Source organism: Xenia sp. Carnegie-2017, unplaced genomic scaffold (genome assembly GCF_021976095.1).
Source record: "Xenia sp. Carnegie-2017 unplaced genomic scaffold, XeniaSp_v1 HiC_scaffold_4, whole genome shotgun sequence".
NCBI lineage: Eukaryota > Metazoa > Cnidaria > Anthozoa > Malacalcyonacea > Xeniidae > Xenia > Xenia sp. Carnegie-2017.
The window spans coordinates 4240155-4246634 of NW_025813504.1; positions in this window are offsets into that span (position 1 = coordinate 4240155).

Here is a 6480-nt window from a genome sequence, read left to right on the forward strand (position 1 = left end):
TTACTAATTCTGATAAATTAAATGGATATAATATATCTATATCTGGCCAAAAAATTTTAGATAAAGCATGATTATGATTAGGTATTTTAATAGGACGTAACTTAATTTCCATTTTTCAATCAATTTGACATTCCAACGTTATATTTCTAGAATCAAACGGTATATAGTTGCCCTGATGATCCAACACTTTTATAGTTAAATCTTTAATAAATGAAGAAATTAATTGTTTTTTTATAATTGGAGGATTGTACACAAACAAGTCGTCTCCACTTTCATCTGCATAATGTAAAGGCACAATACATAACAATTCACTTCTTGAATCACCAACAATTTCACTATCAATTTTATCACAATATATAAACATTTTATTTAATCCAATTGTCTCATCAGGAAGATATGGACAATGAAATAATTTAATTTTTTTTAAAAATTTACGTTCGCTAGAATCAAATCCAGAATCAAATGTATATTTTATTTCTTCTTTATCCAACCCCAACATAAAACTTAATTTTTTTGAAAAAGTCAATTTAAATTCCAAGGTATTATTTCCTGTAGCATAATCAATATATTCTATTTTGTTCATTACGGGTTGTGTCCAAATATAATTCTTAAAATCATATTTTTTACCATTTTTGATATAAGATTCTTTTCCCTGACCATAGTAACAAGTATATTCATTTGTTAAAATTATATTATTTTTTCCATTTTATTAAAAAACATTAAAATCGTTTAAATAATCATTTAAAAGCGCTAAAATTTTTATTGTTATATATTCCAGATGGTATTTTAATTTTGGTAAATTAAACTTCAAAATTGGATATAAACTTTTATCTATTTTAGTGGTATCATCCGTTTGAATAAAGTATTTTGAAAATTTTAATTCCAATTCACACCAGCATTCATCTTCATTAATATTTTTGCTGTTTTGGATAAAAACATTTAACACAGATATGTATTTTTATTATTTATTGCATCAATTTGACCTGGTAATGTTGTGGTAAAATGATTAATATAATTTTTTCACCATTTTATTATTAACATTACTAATTAATGTAATATTTTTCATTTTTAAACCTTTTTAATTCTTCACGATAAAACTTCCTTGAATTTCCTCACCGCTGTTATCACAAAGCTTATAAGTAACAGGATCCGTCAACAAAACTTTATTTATATAAAAATCTCATTAACCCACTGTCTTAAACTTTCCTTTTCAAAAATATTATTTTAATCTTGAAATTTGCACTTTATCATTTTTTTAATATATTTAAATTTTATCCCTTTTTGTTTAAAATATTAGACAGTCTTTTGATGTAATTTATTTTTTTTCCACCTAAATAGACATCATATGGTGAAAGATTATCGGAAAGTAATCCACGATGAGGAGATTCGTTATATCTTTCCACAATTAAATGTAAGTATTTTTTATAATTAAAAATATTTTTTTCGCTTCTCGTTTGCAACAAGTCAATAGTTCTTCTAATCATCTGTTTTATTGTTCGTATAAATCTTTCAGCATGAGTAGCTTTAATTTCACGATTATAAGTATTATAAATTGTAAAATTATATTTTTTTGATAATTCTTTTCGAATCCTTGAAATTCACTTCCTCGTCCGATACTATTTTTTTAGGAAATTCATTTTCTTTCAATAAAATATCTTCAAATTTTTTCATAACATTTTTACTAGATTTATTTTGTAATAAACGAACAAATGCATATCTTGAATAAACATCGACTACACATAACAAATATCAAATTATCATTATATCTTGCCAAATCTTTCATTTCAGCTAAATCAATACTCCACAAATCATTTTTTCCATATATTTATATTTAATCGATTATATTTTTCTTTTTCTTTTGATACAAATTATATATATTTTGTTCATTATCTTCTAAATGTTCACCTTTTAATAATCTTGCGGCTTTTTATAAAATCGTCATTAATTAAATTAGTCTTCTTCTTCTCCTCTCATCGTCATCATTTACAATCGTTGAAGAGGATGGTGATAATCAAGCACTGAAAGAAAATGTCATTATATATTCTTTCGATTTCATCATTTCCATATTTTTATAAATTTCTACAAAATCATATTTCTTTCCCATTTTTCCTCTAAAATTTCATTCATAATTTCACTATGATAAACAACGCAATCATATATTGAAATATCCAATTTATTAGAAAACTCTTTCAACATATAAATAGCTTCAATATCATTATCAATTTCAATGTCATTTTACCATTCATTTTTCTTTTTTTTCTTGGTACGGTTTTCGTCTTTTCTTTTTTACTTTTTTTTCTTAACTTTACTTTGGTTGCTTTTTTCTTCTCTTCTTCACTTTTTAATAAATCACGACAAGATGCAACAAATTCTCGCAATTTTTGTGATATAGATTTTAAGTCGTCATCTTTTCGGAAATACACTTTGTAAAATTCATCCGTCCAATCAATCATCGAAATATCATTTAGATCGCTTGGTTTGAAACATTCATCCCACTCATCATTATCATCATCAACACAAATAGTTACACTTTCATCAACAGTACGAGATGATTTTGTGTTTTTAAAATAAGTTTTCCTGATTCACGTTCCAAAATAACACGTTTTTCGTTAGATGAAAACAAACTTCATACAAATCTTCCTTCATCTTTATTAGCAATTTTATTCAACACGTTTGCTAATTTTCACATGCTTGCAAATTCATTTGCAACTCGCCATTACAACACAACCCATCATTGTATGGAGAGTAAACAGATTTTGAAAAATAACATAACTTACTAAAACGATTAAAACTGCATACTTTATTTCCAAGGATTGCTTTTCCATTAGTATAACTTTGTAAAACTGTTACCAAATCTCTAAAAGTTTTTATAAATGGTAAACTCTTGAGCCATTTTTTTATCTTTTCCAAAAACTTATATCGATGTGTTGTTTGAAAGTATATGAAATCAAATGATACAAAACATGAAAATAAGATGAATATATACCCTACAAAATCGACAATTTTTATTTTTACAAAATCAACAAATTTTTACAAAATTATCAACAAATGTTTTTCATTAATCCCATTCCATTTTGTTATATTAATAATTGGTCCCTAAAAAATATAATTCTTTACCAATATTTTTTCTATATATTTTTGTTCATTTATATAAATATTATAGTCTCTGAGATATGATTTATATTTTAAAATAAAATTATAAATTTTTTTTGATCAGTAATTTTCAACTCGTTATTCTTTGATAAAAGTCAATATAATTTTTAGAAAAAAATTTTTAAAAATTTTCGTCGAATTGAAACAAATAAATTCCATTAAAATAACAATGAATTAAATTATTCCTATTCATCACCACCACCAATACAGATAGTTCCTTCTTCTAACAAATACGTATTTTTCATAAGTTTCTGTATCTCCAGAATTTTCTTTTCTTGGTATTTTATCTTTTTCATAAATCCCTCTTCAATAATATAACAGTGATAACAAATATACCACGATCAAATTATTGAAAAAAATAATAATGTAAAAAGAAATGTTATAATCAATTCATCTACAAGCACATCCATCAAATAAAATCTTTAATTCCTTGATATTTTCTTCCAATATCTTTATCCTGCTATTAAAAAATTCCAATTTCGTTGAATGTATTTCGTTCAATTTAAGAAGAATACAACCAGATATAAGTAAAAGACAAATGTAGGAATCATCCATTTCTCCATTCTTATTGCTCTTATTGCTCTTTATATAAACGACCAAACATAAATTAAAATAATAAAAATAGTACATAATATAAATAAAAACAATTATAAATAGTATCACAATCATCATGATTTATTTTCCATTTTCATTCAATAATTTTTCTTTCCTATCAATCTCCAATAATATTTTCTTTTTCTTTTATGATAATATCTTGCTCTTTAATCTTGTGGATAAGAGTTTCAATCTCTAAATTCAATTTTTCAACATCTAATTTTAAAGCAATCACTTCTTGAGATTTTTCCTCAATTGTATGCAAAAATAAAATATCTCCTATAAAATTGTTGTTTATTCACATCCATCATCAATTGAATCGATAGTTATAAAATGCTCATAAGGAAAATTTTTCCAAATAAATTCATGATAAAAATGATCATATTCCAAAACTTCGATTCTTGCTTTATATGCTAGATTTAAAGTTATTAATTCACCATTTTCTTTTTTCTAATTTTAATCTTGAGACTAATAAATGGTTTTGTTCTTGAACCTTCCACATTTTTCTGCATCATGTTCATAGTTTTATAATGCATTTTTTCTTAAAATTTTATTTTCATTTTGAATATCTTTACATAATTTTTAATGCAACAAGCGTAAAACTTTCGTTATCATCCATCTCAAATAAAAAAATTATAATAAAATTTTCACTTAATAGTTATGAGTATATATATGTATTAATCAACTACTAAGACATCGTCTTGTCTGTTTTTAGCAATGTTTTATTTATATCAATCAATTCATTTTTTTCACATAAAGATTTAATTACTATTTTCATTTCTTCAATAGTTAGAAATAATGTTTCTTCTTTTCCACAAAATCTTTATTCTTTTCTTCAGCAATTCGAAGTCTTTCTTCTAAATCCTTTATTTGTTCTGTAATATTTTTCCAACATGTAATTTGTGATTTGAACTTGATTATATAATTTCAGCGATATTTCAGCTATAATTTTTTTATCTTTTTCTCTTTCTCTAACAGCTTCAAAATATTCGTCAAAAAAGTATTGATTAGTCTCACGAGATAAATCAAAAAATCTATTCATATACCGTACAAAATTCTCACCAAAACTCTCTTCATTATCCATATTTAAAATAGTTTTATCTTCTCTAATAATTCCTTCACTGTATTTAAACCATGTCTTTTTTGTTTACAAATCCAAGCGTTCTCTTTATATATACCAGTATCGTCTATAGATTGCATACATATTTTAAAATAATCATATTGTTCATCATTTTTATGGTAAATTCTATAAAAATATTCGTTGGTTAAAACACTGTCTACAAGTAAAAAGTTCTCATCCATTTTTGTTCATGTCTTCATTTGTTCGTTGATCTTTATACGTGGAATCAGAAAAACCAAAAGGTAGATAAATTTGATTTTTTCATTTTTTCTTGAGTGTATTCACATACATTTGAGAATAACTTCCAACAATATTAGAGAATTTTAAATCCTCTCCATGCCATTTTTTTAAATCATTATATAAATCAGATGAAACTAACAAATCGTTTAACAAATCAATATAACCATGAATTAATGAACATAAAGTAACTTCATTTTCTAACATCACTCTTTAAAATTTTTTCTCTCTTCTTCTTCCTCGTAAGCTTTATTTATTCTTTCCAAAGTTTCAGGAGGATAGATGCCATTGATATCTTTATATACAATATACAAACCAAAACTTCATACAACGATACTATTGATATGATTGAATAGTAAATTTCACAACAAATGTTTATAACAACAACCAACCAAATAAATAAATACTTGTTATCTACATTTTTCTTTAAAAACAAATCGTGTTCATTTTCTTCATATTTATTCAAGTCAAAAACCAGCTCTTCCTTTTTTTCTTCATTATACCATGGTGTATTTCTTAAATCATTGTACAATTGTTCATTCTTCAAAATATATCTAATAATCCGAATATAATCATGAATAGAAGAAACTAATTTCTCATTACAAACAATCATATCTTTAGAAAATCTTTCTTTTTTTCAGGTATTTTTCCCATTCAGAAAGATATGTTTGTGCTCTTTTAAATTTTGTTCCATATTATATCAATAGAGTTAAAAGAAACAGTAAAAAGAACACACTTATATATAAATAAAATGGGTAAAATGAAATAGGTAAAATTTATGAATTTTTAACTGAATTTAATTGTAGTAAATGTATATATATTTTTTACCAAATAATTATAAATATATAAGTGAATTATCTTTTAATGAATTTATTATTCATATAAATCATATTGAATGAAAAAAAAAATAAATAAAAAAAAATTCAAAAAAGAATTTAAAAAATGGAAAAAAGAAAAAAACACTTTATATTATCACAAAATTTTATAAAAGTGTAAACTCATATTTTTATTCATTACTATTGTGATTAAGATAAAACTTATAAAAATGTCTATTGTTGTATAAATATAGAGATCTATTTTATAACTATTGCTTTTCTTGTAAAGCGTACAAAAATATAAAATTCATCATAATTTATACTCATTTCCAAGTCAATTACAACGTATTCATTTTCATGCTGACAATTGTTGCAAAGAAAACAAAGAAGAATATTTTAAAAGAAACTAGAAATAGTTGACGAAAATATAAAGAAACTGAATTCTATTAGAGAAATAAATAAAAACACTATACCATATGATCACATCTTTAAACTGTACATAAATTACATTATAAATATTGTTTTAATTGTTCATTTTGTCAAACTCATAATATTAAATTA